Raw genomic sequence first — 18,038 nt, forward strand, 5'->3', positions numbered from 1 at the left:
ACTGGGAACTTGAGAGGGGGACCATCAGCTAACTTAGTGGGTGTGATGATGGAAATGCATTGTGGGGACAGGGCCTCCCTGTCCTTGTTCTGTAGTCCTTTTTCATTTGTGTTCTGTATTGTTTTCTGCCCCAAAGTCCATGTGGGACTCCTGGCAGTGCAGCTCTTCCTCTTTTCCGTTTGGTGTACAGACCCTTGGGATACCCTTATGGCACCCATGGGTGAGGGTACAACCCTGTACCCCTAGTGTATGTTTTTGGTCACCTGTGTGTAGCCCACAGAGCAGGGTATGGGCTGGTGGCAGCTCCATGCTGAATTTGACAGGGGCTCTAGGTATCCTTCATTTTGGGATACCCCGGCCCTGCCATGGGAATCAGTTGATTCCTGATAGGAGACAAGATGGCCCCTGTGGCCTCTTGCTTTTTGTTGCCTGTTACCTTGTTTTCCCAAAGTCCTGGGAAGCCCTGACTCTGTCCTTCCCCCTGACTGGCTGTTGGGTGGAAGTTCAATATATGGTATTGTGGGGAATTTCAGGCCAGACTAGCGGGAGCCTTCCGAGTGACTGTATGTTGTGAGTACACCCTTGGGGCAGGACCTGGGTGAATGGAGTGTGTGACCAGTATGCACTTCCTGTTATGGGTGTCTGGTTTCTGGTATGTAACACAATGAATAATAAAGCCCTGCCTGAAACTGGTATGAATGCAATATGGAGTGCTGAATGGCTGGGTCCCAAAAACATTCCCTGTTGTGCGTGTCTGGAGGGAGGAGAATGGCCTAAATGCACACTGAGCCTGATTGGCTGTCTGCCTGCATGAATGCCCTTCTGAGAGATTGGTTCCCTGAGTGTGACCCAGCAGAGTGAATGAGAGACCAAACAGTATATCTGGAGACCTCTCACTGATGGAAATCGTTCAGAAGCTGAAGTTGATACTTGATGCTTATGCTTGAAGCCCAGCTGGAAGAAGAAAACTTGCTGCTGAATTTGCTTCGACCCGTTCTGAAAGTTGTTGAGTTTGTCAAGGACTGATCTGAGAGAGGACCTGACTAGGAGACCTCTACCCGAGCTATGAGGGAAGATCGTGCAGACAGTTAAACCTTCGCCGAAGCGCCCTGGAAGCCAGCCCTCAAAAGACTGTCGACCACGGACCGGGGCTGCAGAGGAATCCAAAGTAAAACACTCAGACATTCTGTCCACTGTGGTCGACCAGGGTTGAGAGGACTGCCATAACCGCTGGAGGCTCGTTGAAGCCGTGTTGCGCAGAAGCGAGGACAGCTTGATGCCTGGCTGCCAACAACCAAAGCAGCAACTCTCCCTTGCCTAAGAACATTTGAATACAAGGACTCTCTCGCCCACACCGCCGACTGCCTTGTCCCGCCGGAGAAAGTCGAGGCCGCCGGCACGCAGAGGAGAACCCACCGGTGGGTTTCCCGCCACCGAATGGCCATAAAGACGCCTACGACCCGACGCCCTTGCTGGGCCAAAATTCTTCAGTGACTCTTTGTGGCATCGAACTATCCTCATCGAGGTGCACCGCATGCCTCGTCTTCGCAGGACGTCCACGACCGATCGTCGACGAGCACTGCCAGAACCGAAGCTGCTACCTCGATGCAATCAAACCTTTTCATCGACACCAAGGTTCACCTTCCTCGAGGACTATCAACAATCTGTGACTCCTGCCTTAAAGCGGGTCACTCAAGAAGGTTCTGTCGACGACCTATCGAAGAAATCTGCTATACTAGGTACATTGCGGTGGTAGAACTACTATGATAAACAATATATGGACTGTGCTTGTATTATATCTTTATTTACAGGTTGCCTAGGTGGGGGGATCCTCAGACAGAACTGTGTCTATTGGTAGGGGCCAGAATTCTGCCTATTGTTTAACCAACCTGCTTTCCTTCTATGTCTATTGTTGGTTCACTTTATTAACTGATTTGTATGATATTTGAACTGCGTACAGTTAATGCATTTTAATGGAATCAAAGAGTAATTGTGGTACCACATAGAAACTGCATATATTTACCATCTTAGATTAACTTGAGCACAAAGTGCGTTATTGTGATTGTGTATATAATTGAAACCTTATTTACATAAATAACTGTGTTATCACTAACATAGTGTGTGGACATTCCTTTTGTGGGTGCTTGGGGACTACACTTTACTAAAGAACCAGCCTGCATCACCTCCTGAGAGCTTAAGCCTTGATTGCTCATCCATAGCTACCTTATAGAGAATCTTGGCTGGGGTGCTCTGAGATTCTACTCTGCCATATAGAGGGCAGGAGTACAAATACCCACCTCCAATCTTTACAATTGTGGCAGTGGTGGGATGCTAATGGTTTTAAGAATCAGTATGTAAGCTTGCCACTTACGAAATATTGACACTTTGTTAAACTGAGGGTTAGTTGTGTACTAGATAACTACATTACAAGCAATGGAATCTATTGTAAATGGTAGATTGACTAGGATAAGCTTAGTTGCTCTCCACAGTGCTTGTGAAGCCAGGGAGTTGGGCTTTGTAGATATGTGTAGGGCAGAGCAGATAGCTGCCCTGATGGACTACCAGACTGATTCCAAAACTCTTGTTGAAGGGGATGCAACCATTGAGGCCCCTGAACCTAGGGGTGTTGTTGAATCTTATTCTGGGAATTCCACCACTCCTGCTGCCTCTGTTCCGACCTCCAGCAATGTTTCTTCAGGGAATACCTTGGAACTTGAATTATTAAGGATGAAATTGGCCTTTGAATATAGAAAGTTGAAAACTGTGTGCTCCGAGACCCCCAACCGGCCCATAGAGTCAGGGTTTGCCCAGAAGCACTTTAAGACAAGATAGCAGCACCTGTGAGATGGATGGGGGTGCAGATTTAATACTCCAACACCAAATCAATAATGATAACTGGACGGTTTGGCAAAGGGAGTCCGTTTAATGACAAGTACAAAAAATGGGAAGTTGCGAATATCAGCAGTGGCACGATCTTCCTTCTCGGTTCAACTCCAACGAACTTCATAAAATTCATAACAGTTATACTGAAGATTCATCATCATTGACGTGTAATGCTTGAAAGTTGGCATACAATTCTATTGGTATGGAAAAGGTAACTTTACTATACATACTATATCTGTATATGGTAACGGAGGAAGGGGATTGGATAAACACTGTGAGGTGGGGCATCTAAGCCCTACCTTCAAACTGGCTACTTTAGACGTCACTAAAAGTACGACGTCCCATTGGTTCTACTAACTATAGGACCCTAGATTACTTGGTCCATATTGATTGGGTTAGCATCAACGCCACCCATACTTTTCCACTTCGCTTAGCAGCACGCAGAATAATGAGGCCAGGTGCAGGTCGTAAGTCTGTACCCCAGCTTTCCTCCAATTTATGTTACAGCCATTCATCACCTTAGTGGCTGTGTGTCAATTACTGCCTTGTAGTTTGGCCTTGAGTCTGCCTCTTGGTCTGAGAAAGTTAAGGAGGATGGGTACGATAAGGCTCCATACGTAGGTGTGAAAGGCTTACTTCTGCTCGCTCGGCTGGTCAGGTGGTTCAGACACTGTGATTTTGCTTCTTCTTATTTTTGTTTCTCCCACCACCTGCCTTCGGCTTCTTATCTTGACCCTTCATAGCAGTATATTCTGTTCTTTGCTTCAATCTTGACAGATACGACCTTGGTTCTCCAGGCACAATTTGCCTCTGCTCAGTTTTGTTTCTGCTGCTCTATTCTTGGTTTTGCTACATATGAAACCTTTCTCGTGTGGCCTTTAGTAGTCTTGGTTAATCTTGCTTCTTGTGCAAAGTTATATAACATACTTCTTTGAGGTAGATATGTATAGGTGGCGCTTGCCGCACTATTCTTCTACTAAGCATAGCAAGCCGCACGATTTTCTTAGCTTTCTTGCAGTTCCAAGCATATGTACATGTGTAAACTTGTTGTATATCTTCATTTTGCTCATGGCTTAAGCTTCTTACATTTGACATCGTCCTTTCACTTTAGGTTTACCATATCCTTTATTCATGGCGTTTCATCTCTTTTTATCATCCTCAGGTTGTTATATCTTCTATATGTGAGTACGTCCAGGTTCTTGTGACGTCACCATTCTTCTTCCATTAAAACCCTTTTGATTTCTTCATGGACTGTATTTTGATGATCTGCATTTCGTTTAATTGGTTGATATGACTTTCTCAATGGATACCTTACTGTCCATGGTTTCCTTGGTACTGGTACTTCAATAGGCATTGTTCTTCTGATGGGCACTGGGCAGAGCCCCACTGCGGCTCTCTGCTGGTTTATTTGTTCATCATACGTCACATATTTCAGTGTGAACGTTCCTGGTACTTCAAAATGGACGGTTGGAGTGCGGGCTATACTTGGGACCTCCTCAATATCCCCCCTCTGGGCAATTCATCGACCACTTTCCCTTCTTTCTTCAGTTCTTCCAGTTTCTCTTTTGCTTCATTGTTTGAGTCCATTCTTTCTTCGTCTTCTGGGTCTATGCATGATGGTCTGAAGAAATGTCTCTTTGGGGTCCATATCTTTATTACTCCTCTCAGGCTTCCTGCTGTTTTTACGTGTTCGTCTTTATTCCATGTCATCAGTTGACACTGTCCATTCGGGCTGCAGTAAACCCATCTTCCCAAATGATTTCTATGCTTCTTGGGATATTGAAACTTTGTTCCTTATGGTGCGTGAATGCTGGCCTTCACAAAGTCTCCTATTTCTTTGTCAGTCAAGTCTTTGGGCTTCCAACCTGACTTGACATCGATCATGATCTTCATCCCAATGGCTTTTTTCGCAGTTTTCTAGCACTGAGATAATATTATCTTGATAACACTGAATTGTGGGATGTTTTTATCCACGCATCCAAGCCCTACCTCAAAACTGTGCAGTACTGACATGGAAAACATCATGATGGCCAGAGATTCCCAGAAAATGCCCAGGGAAGTGCATGAAGAATAGGCTGCCACCCATTTTGCCGATGTTATGGGCACAGAAGGGCACTGCCTAAAACCACCATTGGACTACCCACACAGTAGCCTGAAACCATTGGGAATGGCAATGCTGATTGCCAAAAGCAACCTAGAATTGTGGGGAATTCATTTTCTTAAATCCCAAAAATGGGTGCAGTACCAGTACTCACCACTATCAGAAAGCCGGCGTTTTAAAACACCAGATCTTTTTTCTTTTTGTGTAAAACTGAATAAATTAATGACATAAATGAAGGCAGGCCAAAGAAAGACTTACTGAGAGGTGGATCCAATGTAAAGTTATATTCTGAAGTGACTTGAATGTTCATAACAAGACTGGCTGAGCTCTGCAGGTCTGCAGCAGCCTTACTGAAACTGGATTTAAAACTACCAAAAATCTAAATGTTTAAAAGAAATGAGTGACCTACTTTTGAGTGTCACATAGGTTGCAATTGTTTTAATGTCATAGTTCTAAACTTAGAATCAGCATTCTAGGTGCATATGTAAACATTGTCTTGACTTAAACTGGGTAACTAAAAGTGACATTAGCTGGGGCCTGACTTAAGGAACTGAATTCTGCCCACCAGCTACCCCCGACAGGAGATGAGACTTGCACAACAGCTGTGTTCCCAGGCCTAGCTGCCCTTTTGCTGCTCCCACCAAAAGGGATATGACACTTCTCTGATTGAATTACCTGGGCTCTGCAGGAAATTGAACAAAGCCCTGTCCTGACTCAGGCAAATGTTTTATGGAAGTGGCCATAAATGGCTTCCTCTTGAACAATGGGCCTTCCAGGGCCCAGGCAGATGGTTTATTGCAGGGGTAATAAAAATGGCTTCCTCTTGGCAGAAACTGGGAGGGGGAGAAACTGGAGACAGAGGCTGAGCTTGAAGAAAGTGGAAAGACTGGTTTCTGTACCATGTGACCTGAAAAGACACACCCCTGTAGCCAGAATATGGTCTTAGAAAAAGATGAATAACTCATAGTACGGACTTGTCATAATTATTTAAATGATACCATAATTCTTGTGATTTTTCTGCCCACATTTTAAGAGGTTTTTAGAACCGGTGGCATGATCTGGGGGCAAACTAGCAGTTAAGAGGGTATTACTTAAAATGTCTGCATGTGAAAAGTCTGACACTTCATCAAGTAATGTCCATACTCCTTGCGCACATGTGTATACATTTGGGGTAATGTCTGATATTGGTAACCTGATTAAAAAGTGCAAATGTTGCCATTTCTGAATGCAAGCTCCCAGGAAGAGCAGATTTGGACAGGGTATACCTCCTGTGATATGTGATGGGTGCATGTAATTTTAAACAAATGTGTACCTGTGCAAATATGTCTTTTGGATCAAATATAGATTGTGTGTAAAGTTGACAGGGGTGGGTTCTCTGTACCGTAAACAGACCTCATCATGATGACACTTCATTTCATTCCCCCAATCAAGGGGAAGAGGAGGAAGTGGCCAATGACAAGTGGAGAGGGGTAGGGCCTAGGATGCTGCACACACACCCATTTTCAAAACACATAAAAGCAGACAGTCAGGACAGATAGAGACATTCAATTCCATTTGCTGCAACGCGCTCTGCCGGACCATACAACATCCAGAGATCCAGACTTCAAATCCATCAATCTCCAGAATCCAGAGAGGCTAGACCAGCAGAGCAGAGCTGACCCAGACCGCTGTTAGCAGAACCAGAGAGCTGACCCAGATCACTGTGAAGTGCCGAGACCAGACCAGAGTCCAGTCTAAAACCTGACCAGATCCGTGGCGAGGCCCATTCTATTTCTAAATATATTGTGAGTACCTAGCAGAACTGTTAAGAACCAATCTCTTAGTTAAAATAATATAATTCAATCTATTTTAATCTAAGTAGAACTGCCTAAAAGCTGTCACCTGTCATTTTCTAGCTGCTAGCTGTCACTTGTCACTTTGAATTTTTAAAATTTCAAATCTGAAAAACAACCTTTACCATATCGCTCATATCTCCGTGACCGTTTGTCTTAGAGACTTGCAGTAACTTTCCTCTGCAAGCTTAGAATCTTGGCTTTTCAACGAACCTAGAACCGCATTCCTATTCCATACACTTTTGCCGCAATCGCGAAAAACGCACTCGCAAATTTACCGCGATTTGCAAATTTCTCTACGTGTGAAAACAGCAGTTTCCTTGCTAAAAAATTTGTTTGCCTCTTAAGAACCATCCCTGAATCATTGCTAGAGTGAGCCGGGACTAATATTAACTAGATACCACTCACCCGGAACGTCTATAGGGAATTAAAAGCATTTTAGCATATTTTTCACTTCATTGCCAGCACATATAAAAGCATCTTGGGCCTGTGTTTCCAACTTCTGTAGTCTAAGCTTGCTGGGGTGAACTGAATTGCATTTGATTGCATTTCTGAGAAGTGTGTGCTTTCCTTCCATTTCCTTGCATTGCATAAAGGGGGGAGGGGATTGCCAGAGAAAAGTGATCACATTATTTTGTTGAAATCATATTGAGTATTTTCTGTATTGCATTTTCATTCAACATTACATCCATCTGAACTTATATAAAGCATTCTCTCCCACTTATTCTTCTGTTTCTAGTCACAAGTGTGCTACCTCATCCTCTATACTACTCCTGAGGAACCAAATCAGTTTACTAGTAGAACACTCTTCATTGTTGATCACTGCTCCTATTTTTAGGGTGATAGTAATTATTAATTTATCATAAAAGTGTGATATATATTTGTTTAATTGTTCTCAAATAAACCTTTTAAACTTGCAAAACAGAACTACTTCTTGGCTCAGTGGGGTCAGGGGGATTCTGAGAGAGGGGTGTGATACAGGGGTTGTCATCCAGAGTAGGAACCTGGACATAAAGATATATTAATAAGGGTTTCCATTCAGTATCCCAGACTAGGCATTGACTTAGCTGTAGTGTTGAATTGAATCCTCTTACAAATTGGGGGCTCGGGCCGGACGTTTGGGTTAGATCTATCACTTGTGCAGATTAATACAGTGTGCCAGCTGACCAGATACACATATCCGGTCGGATCACCACGCTGTGTTACGCTGTAAAGCACTCCTCAAAGGAACGCTCTAAGAAAAAGGTCTGTTTTGCAAAAATAAAATACTAATTTCTGTAAGTCAGGACAGAGACCAATCTCTAGAATGACGACCTTAGTAGACATGAAAATAGCCAGAGAGCACTTCTTACATAAGTTATTTGTGAGAGGTGAGTGGACTCACCAGGACCGCATGGTCTGGTTGCAGGCCATCACGCAACAGGTCACTGAAACAGGGTCAGATATATGGGGAGATCAGGGTCCCCTACATGTGGCCCTGAGTGAACTATACATGGCCCCTAAAGCTAAGGATGAACAAGACAAGATGGTGAGGATAGCGGCATACCTGTACCTATATATGGGAGACATGCAGGATAAATGTACGGAAAGCCAAGATCTGGCGAACAAGCGACAGATGGCGTTAGAGAAGGTCCAATCTGACCTGGTCTCTTCTGAGCAGAGGCTGCAGGGGAGCCAGGAGTCAGAAAATGAGAGTAGACAGCACATCATTAAAATAAAGAGGGATATGGACATCCTGCAACAGGAAAAGGCTGACCAGGATACCAGATTTCTGGCCTTGCAGAAGGAGTACCAAGAAGGTTTGGACTCCCTACTGCAGAGCCAGAAAAAGCTGGAGCAACAGTTAGACTTCAATAGGGCATGTGCTGAGCAGGTAGTCACCCTGCAAAGCCACCTAGATAGGGAGAAGGCAGAGAGCAATAAACTGATTTTGAAAGACCTGGATACCCAGGCATAGTTTGACCAGGAGCACCAGAAAGCGGGTGCCTTCCACAGGCAAAGGGACGACCTGGCGGCACAGATGCAGGCTCTTAGTCAGGAAAGGGATACCTTAGGCCATGAAGTCTGCCACTTAAAAAGGAAAATGGAAGAAAATCAACTGGCCCTCCAGGGACTGGGTGACCTCCAAAAAGAACACCAGAACTTGTTAGAGCACACCAGGAAGGTGGATGATGCTCTGGCAAGAAAGGAGCAGGCCAATAGGGACACAGCTCAGGAGGTAACCCTCCTGTAGCAAAGACTGGCCCAGTGCTCCAGGACCAATCAGGAAACGCAGAGAGAGAATGAGGCTCTCTGCCAGCACAATGATAGACTCCAACAACAGGTAGCGATGCAGGAGAGACTGATAGAGTCTAGTAAGGCCTTAACTGAGGAACTGAAGGCGCAGGCTCTTGCATTGCAACAGGGAGCAGGGGCGGATAGAGATGAGGTTCGCTGGGAAAGAGAAACTCCTGAGCATAACCCCAGGTGCCCTAGTACCAGAGGCCTTTATTTCTCTCAGTCCCTGGACTCTGCCACCCCCATGTCCCCTGGCGCACATGAGCACAGGGCCACAGGGATGGCAGATTACTATCCAGCCAGAAGCATGGGGCTCATAGGCCAGTACCACCCAGGAATGGAGGGGCGGGCATCCGGGTATGGGCACCCAAGCACAGTGCAATTTAGTGGGGAACCCCAGGAGAGTAGGCCCATTAAGGGCATCCTGAAAACCTCTGCCCAGTTAGGTCAGTGGGGGGGGGTACCCATCAAATCCTGGCAGCAAAGAGGAATCTGAAGACTCCTCTGAACGGTACAGGACACAGGAGACCAGGTCCCCACATTCTGCCAGCCATTCCCAGGCTCGCAGAATCCGGGAAAACCTGGAAGATCAGACAGGAACCTCTGGGAGCAGTGCCTCTGAGTCAGAGGACGAATGGACAAGGGTTACCCGAACCAAAAAGGCCAATAAGGCAAAAAGGGCCTTGATTAAGGACCCATTGAAACAGATGAAGGCAATCAGGAGTGTCATCACGCCTTATCATAAGAACGCCAAGTACTCTGTTTGGGAACACTTGGAGCTCTATGAGCAAATGATGGAGACTTTTCATTTGAAGGACAGCCAAAGCTGTATCCAATATGTAAAGTGGACATTCTCCCCAGAGTACTCCAGTTTCTTTGCAAGGCTGGAGGACCAAAATCATTCCAGGTGGTCCACCTATAGGGCGGCCATATTAAAACATTTTTCTGTTCACAGAAATCCCCAAGAGGCTCGCAAGGCAGCCTACAATTTACATTGTAGGGAGGATCAGGCCCCACAAGAATTTGTGCAGGAGTTAAAGCCTGCTTTTGCACAGACCACAAGAAGGGTGCGCACGGATAGCAGAGAATTTATTAATACGTTTTTCCATGCCTTGCCCAAATACATAATGACCCAGCTCGTGAGGGATTTTCACGAGAAAAGATCTTTAGACTGGGTCATTGAACAGGCGACCCGGATCTATGAGGTGCAGAAGCCAATAGAAAATAAAAATAATGCGCCCAAAAACCCCAAAGCCAACAACACCCCTGCTGCTGCCAAGGTGGCAGAGGTAAAGGTCACCCCCGTTTTAGAGTTGGAGATAGGGGGGCCTAAAAACCTACCTGCACCTAATAATGCTAGGCCCAGAAGGTCCTCGGGCCAGTCACAAACAGGGAGTCAAGGAGGTAGTCCCACAAATGGGGTCCCTCGCTCTCCAGACTATGTAAGTCCCCGTTACAAGGTTAATCGACCCATCCTGGGTTATGTGTGGACTCCTCCAGCCCAAGGGGGGGGATCCAGCCAAGCACCTAACCCAGGGAACTTCCCTCCCAACTTCCCACAGGAGGGCAGACATTCTCCAAATCCTGGGCAGAACTTTTTCCCCAGGTATCCACCCAATTTCCAGCCCCAAAATCCTCCACCCTTCTTTCCCCAATTCCCTGAGCCCAGACAACCGAATCCGGGAGAGGGGAGGCCAAGGGTGGAGGGGTATCCAAATCTTCCCAACCCGGGGTACTACCAGAGAAGGGATAGCTACCCTTCCCGGGATCAGCCCAGGGGAGAAAACAGGGCCCCGTATCAGCTTGAGCGGGTTTCCCAGTTAGAGCGCCAGGTTCAGAACATGGCACAAGAGCTGGGTCGCGTGCTAAGGGCTCAGCAGAACCCTCAGATGGGCATGCCGGCACAGAATGCCCCAAACTCTGGACCTGGTGCTCCAGAACAATGACGGGGGCAGCACCCCGATAACACACCGGTTCCCAGGCAGGAGGCACAAGGGGAAGGGGGGTGTAAACCCTTGGAGGAAGCTTCCTTCCCAACTTGTAAACAGCCCCTGGAAAACCAGGAACCGGAAACAAAATCTCTTGCCCCTGAAAGTCTGCCTCCTAAGGAGCAGAGGGGGGGTAGGAGAAACAAAAGACCCAAACAGACTCAGTTTGAGGAGGAGGTACAGATCTTCCAATTTGAGGGAGAGGGATCCTCAGAGGATCCTGGGAAAAGGATCTTCTCCTTCAGAGATGGGGGAACTCCTCCCAAGGAAAAATGGGTCCCTAGGGATGCAAATCCAGACTGGGGAGATGTGGAGACTGAGCTACCGCCGCCCACCATCTCATCCCAGAACCAACAGCAAGAAAATCCCCTGGTTCAAACCCATCCTGATGACTGCCTCCAAAAAGGGGGGGGCGGCCCAGAACCGGAGCCAGGGGAACCCACAATGGCTCTGATCTCCAGTTGCCAATTTTTTCTTTCAGATTCCCAAGGCTCTCCACAGAATTCTGCCCAAATCTCTTTGCTAGCGATGTCCAAAACCAGAAAGTTAGCCCACCAGTTGTCCAAAAATGTGCATTATCTGTGCCCCCTTGAGGAGAAGGAGGGAAGATACTATGCCCCGGTACAAGTACAGGGGCAGGGTACAATTTTGGCACTGGTGGACACTGGATCTCAAGCTACCCTTCTGTCCAGAAGGGCCTTTGACGAACTGAATGCAGGAAGGGGAGAGAATTACCAAATTGCTCTCACCTCTCTTCCTGGACAATTGCAGAACTTTGACGGGAAGGAAATTCCCGTTGAGGGGACTGCAGACTTGGACATTAAGATCGGGCGACACAAGGTGAAACACCCGGTCATAGTAGTGACTCCAGAGGGCACCCCTTGTTTACTAGGGAATGACCTCCTGAGAAGGTTGTCACCCCTAATAGATTGCGTAAACAAGGTCCTCTGGACCCAGACTAGCCGACCAATATAATTAAAACAGAGTGTCAACCATGTTCGTTTAAACGGCACCTGCCACATGGTTGAACAAAAATCTGACCAAGTAGAATTTCACTTCCAGAACAACCACATTCCAGACGTGACAGTAATAGCAGTAGGACAACAGACTGGTGATGGGGGGTCCTCTCTATTTCTGAAAATCAACCTTCCTTCCAGTTTAAGGTGGTATTCCACACTGGAAGGAAACACCCTGAAATTCTTTACCAATCCACAATCAGAAACTCCCACTCCTATAGTCCAGAAAGATGTGAAATCAGCTCAGAGCCTGGCTGATATTCAGCAAATTGGAGAGCAGTTGTTCATCCCTGTTCAGTTAAATGATGGGAAGCACTCTGTTCTCGCTCGAGTGTGCGTGAACAATGGTAAGAGCTTCATCAGCGAAGCCATGTTTCGCCAACTCCCAAAAGATCCAGCCATTCCCACCTTCAAACTGATAGACAAATGGGAAATGGACCTGGAAGCACCTAATTCCAAAAATCTCCTGCCAAGCAGGTGTATGCTCAAAATCTCCATTGGCCACAGGAGCATAGTCCACAATTGTTGGGTCGTGAGAGACGTCCCTGCCGCCATTTACTTAGGCAGTGACATTCTCAATTGCTTTGCCATTAGTTAGGACCTAATAAACTTCAAAGCTTGGTCCCGATTAGCGGATAATCCCATGGGCTTTGATGATCCAGAAAAAGCATTTAGGTCAGCTCAATTGCTACCTTATGCAGTTGAAACTCAGATCAAAGAGGAAGTCACCATCCCAGAAAGGACCCGACAATTCTCCCTGGAAGTGAAAGTTAAAAGAGGACAATATTTGCAAAACCCTGATGCTTACATACATCTAAACGCTTCTCTCCAACAGCAAGGGTTGGGGGTAAACCCAACACCATTAGTCAACATAGAACATGACACCTTTCTAATAGAGGTGGAAAACAGCGACTTGAAGAGTATTACTCTAGCCGCAGGCACCATTATTGGAATGGCGGTTGATGACCGACATTTTTCCATTGATTTAGGTAATGAACTGTTAGGGCCAATCCCCAAGGACTGCTTTGACAGTGACAGTGATGACAATACAACACCAGACAGGATTTTTACCCGGCATGGGGGGAACTTCCTGGTGTACACTTCTTGCCCTTATGGTAAGGAAGATGTGACTTGTGACTTCAGGAGGGATGAGGTGATTTTCCAGGTCCATGAGGGCTGCCTTTCCCACCTGAAGCCTCCGGTCCAAATCAGCACTCTGACCAGGGACTTCTCCACCCAGCTGGAGGAGGCCGCGGAGATAGCCAAACCAGAAGTCTTTCCAGGCTTCAGGCAGATGGTGGAAGAGAGAGTCAACCTAGCTGTTGCCTGTGTGACTCTGGAACAAAAGCAAAAGTTGAAACAAGTTTTCTTGGATTTCCAAGATCTCTTTGCGGTAGACTCATATGACTGTGGTCGCACCGACATCCACACAACAACAATCCCCACGGACCCTGGCATGACTCCAGTGTTTGTGAAGCAATATCGTTTGCCTCTCGCATCAATGGAGTCCCTTACTGAAATAATTAAGAACCTTGAGTCCCGGGGAATAATCCGTCCAGTCCACAGCACCTTCAATAATCCGGTGCTGGGAATATTGAAGCCAAACGGCCAGTGGAGACTCTGCGCCGACCTCAGGGAGCTCAACAAACGGGTCCATACTTCCCGATGGCCTCTGCCCTACATTGACCAAGGGTTGGCCCAGATCCAGGGGTCACAGGTATTCACTGCAATAGACCTGGCCAATGGATACTGGACCGTGCCTGTCAGCAGGGAGGACCAATACAAGCTGGCTTTTACCTTTGGGGGCCAGCAGTACACCTGGACCCGGACTCCCTTCGGATACCTCAACTCCGGCAATGAGTTCAATATTTTCCTACATAAGGCCATGCCCGACCTGGGTGCGAGGGGTAACCTGGCTTATGTAGATGATGTCCTCATCAAAAGCTCAACTGTTGAGAAACACATAGCGGAGATCCGTTATGTTCTGACACAGTTGAGGGCCGCCGGAGCAAAACTTTCCTTTCAGAAAGCACAGTGGTGTAGAACCCGTGTTAATTTCTTGGGGCATGAGATTACTCCTCAGGGTCTCTGTCCCCAGGAAAAGAAAGTGGAAGCACTTCAGAAACTGAAAGACCCCACAACTCTGCGGGAACTAAGGAGCCTCCTTGGACTGACTAATTACAGCAGAAAGTTCATTGAGGGCTACGCAGAGATCACCAGACCCCTGATTCATCTCCTGAAGGGGGGGGGTCAAGTGGGAATGGGGTCCAGAACAAGTCGAGGCAGTAAGACAACTCAAAAGAAGCCTCTCACAAGCGCCTTGCCTAGCTTACCCTGTCAGAAACAAGGAGTTCTTCCTGGAGACGGGGTTCTCTAATACGTGCTTGACGGCAGTATTATACCAAAAGCATGACAAGGTCAATAAAGTAATCTCCTATGCGAGCAAAACTTTATCCTCTGTGGAGGAAAAATTCAACGATTGTGAGAAGGCACTCCTGGCAACGGTGTGGGCATTGAAGAATTACCGCCCGTTTATCCAGGGGGAACACATCATAGTGGAGACTCCACACCAGCCCCTGCAATATCTCCAAAGTGATAGAATCCGGGCCGGAAATGTGAGTAATTCCCGAATTACTTCCTGGATTCTGTCAATGCAAGGCTTTCCTGTGGAGGTCAGATATGGCCAAAACAAGAAGAGTCCCCTCGCGCAAGGTCTGGCTGACTTGCATGATTGTGCCAGAGAAAACTGTCTCGAGGACGAAAGTCTAAAAATCAAGGACAACACGGAGGCATACCTTAATTCCCCACACAAAGTCTTTGAAGAAGACAAGTGTGAGGGAATGCCCACTGTCTATGTGGATGGATGCTCGTACCATGTTGACAACAACGGGGAGAAAGAACTGGTGGCCGGCGTAGGGAATGCATGGGTGAAGGAGTTCCCAGAACCCTCCGCTGAATACAAAATTGGTCCCCGAAGTAGTCAGGTGGCAGAATTGATGGCTGTGCATCAGGCCATCCTCACTGCTGTCCAGCATCAACTCCACGAACTGGTCATAATCACAGATTCAGATTATGTACGGAACGGGTTCGGGGAGCACCTGGTTAATTGGAAAACCAGAGGCATGTTATGTGCTAACAACAAACCCTTGAAACATGGGAAGTTGATCCAAAACATTGATGATCTGGTCACCTCAAATGAGATGACCATCTATTGGAAAAAGATCAAGGGTCATTCCAAAGTAGAGGGACCAGACAAAACTGGAAATGACTTGGCTGATCAGCTGGCCAAAACCAGGGCCATCCAAGGGGATCTAATTGAGATTGAGTCCCTGTTGGGGGAAATCCAGGTCACTGCTATCACTAGGTCCCAGACAAATGCTCACAACGACCTTTCAATTGCACAATGGAGTAAGGAGACCCCTGATGCTGATTTGATTACCGCTCAGAAGGGGGATCCAATAATTGGTAAATTTTACCAGCACCTTGAGGACCCTGAGAACTTTCCCCTGACGGATACCGATTATATTGGGAAAGAGGACCTAAGAGTGTTGATGAAATGTCCAAAAGTGTTCCGAATCCAAGACGGTTTGCTGGTAAGGAAATCCAAAGCTGGCCACGATCAGTGGGTGGTTCCTACCTCATTCCGAAGCCTGATGTTAAGTCACGCCCATGATGCAGCCACCGCCAGTCATAGGGGGTTTCACACAACACTGGAAATCTTAAGAGAGGTTGCAGGGGTGTCTTGTGTGTGCACAATTTCAGCCATCATCCCTCACGCACCGTGCGCCTCTCCACAAGAGGGGGATGACACTGCCATGGTCAGATTTACAAATCGACTTTGTAGGCCCGGTGATTCGCTCTGTTAGGGGGAATAAGTACATGTTGACTGTGACATTCCCCCTCTGAACCTTGTCTTCCAACTTCTTTCATGTGCTGGTACCAGATGTTGTTTCCCAAATGTGCTTGCTGTCCAAGTAATCGTTTAGTTTACTGTCATCTCCCTGTATGCTTCTCTTGATCCTTAAGGTTTTCATGTAGTTTGCTATAACTACATCCCTGAATTCATCTGTATGGCTCTTCCTTGCTGGAGGATTCTGAGGTACCCTGGTCCATGACGCTGGTATTTTCATTTGTGCCAGTCGAGTGGAGGAAAGTCTGGTGATTCTCTCTATTTCCTCTTGCCTCTTCCTGGCTCTGGCTAATGATGGCCAAATCGATTCTGCTATCAGCTGTGCTCGTAAAATTTCCTTTGAGCTCATTTTCTCCTCTATCGGTGTCATATCAGGCGTGTTTATTAATGTTATTTCTGTTGGTTTCCTCTCCAACTTCTCTTGCATTCCTTCTCTTTTGGTCAGTAGTGTCCACATCCATTCTGTCACTGGGATAGCATATGGCTGTATTGTAGAACTTGTACTTGTTCCCTCCACAGGAACATATGTACTTGGCAATATTGTCTCTGTGGGTTTGTTCTCCAGCTCCTCTTGTCTCTTCAGGAGTTCAGTTTTTTCCACTTTTCTTTTCACTTCACTTGTAGTGGAACTTCTCATAGTGGGCAGTCTCTTCTTCTTCCATGCTTTGTATTGTGGTTCTGCAGTTATTGACACTAGGCCTGGCGTGTGTGCATTCAATGTTTGAATGTGTGTGGTTCTCAGTAACCTTTCTACATTCACACTCTGCCGACCCTGTTTCTGGCTTTTCAATTTGTTTGTTACCACAAGTGTGTGTGTGTCATTGCTAATCACATCCATCTCAAATTCACTCATTCCACCATTAGATTTCCTTGGGACGGGAATGACTATGTAAGGTCTGGGTGCTTTCGTAGGTTTCATGTATGCAACATTAGGTGGATGCACTGGGATTGGAACGCTTTGTACACCAATAAAAAATGCAGTTCTGATTGTAAGCGACAGCAAAATAATGATAAATATAATACATAAATACATTTTTCCCCTGTAGGTCCATCGGCAGCATTTACTTCCAGGAAAGGACGGACGTCTCTCCACCTGGGGGAGGAAGAGATTGCTGCTCTGAATCCCCATCTTGATCATCAGTTGAAATATGCTAATTTATAATATAACTTCTAAACAATATTATCTCTGGATTCTGTTGGTTCCGGTTGCGAGCTGTAGGTACCAAACAATTTTCCCCCTTTGTCTGAACACTGGATTGTCTAGTATTTCTGGACACAGTTCTCTTGTCGGACTATGGGAAGTGTCAAAATCAAGCAATAATTCAGTAAGTCTCTTTACTGCGCATGTTCAAAATATATTAGTTCCCAGTCTACGCCTCTGATCTGCTTCATTCCCGAAGACATGTTGTGTCCTTTGTCAATATAGAAATAAGAAATGAAATCTTTGGCACTGCTCTCTCGATCTGTCCCTCGGCGGAAAGCTTCACGGTCTCCTCCGGAAACTCTGGTGGAGATTGGACAGTTTAATTTGCACTACAATACCATGCAGGAGCATGCTTAGCTGGGTAGACTTCGCTGGGTCTCGGATGAACGTGAGGACGTCAACATCGACAGGTCTCCCCACAAGCTCTGGAAAGTCCTCAATTCAGCGAAAGAAGACATTGTTCGCTAATCTGCTACATTTGTCCTGCCCTTGCTGAGGTTTGGGATTATTGGCACTCATTCACTATGAACAGTTTCTGCAATTTTGGTGTGCGTGAAGAGCAACTTGGGTCACAATACTGTTTAGGATTATGCTTAGACGTTCTGTATTTGCTGGATCTCGAAGAAATGTCAATACGTCTGTAGTTCTTCTGACAAGACCTGGACAGTCTTCAATTAGGTGAAAGAATAGTTTGTTGATAAGCCTATTCGCTTCTTCCTCCGCTTGGGACATTTGCTTTTACCCCGCTGTATTCAGGAAATAGGAGGAACTTTTCGACAATTACAGTAAGCAACCTCCTTATTATTTTTCTGTTTTCAAGATCTTGA

The sequence above is a fragment of the Ambystoma mexicanum genome, chromosome 9 (genome assembly GCF_040938575.1).
Source record: "Ambystoma mexicanum isolate Mex_15411 chromosome 9, UKY_AmexF1_1, whole genome shotgun sequence".
NCBI classification, from domain to species: domain Eukaryota; kingdom Metazoa; phylum Chordata; class Amphibia; order Caudata; family Ambystomatidae; genus Ambystoma; species Ambystoma mexicanum.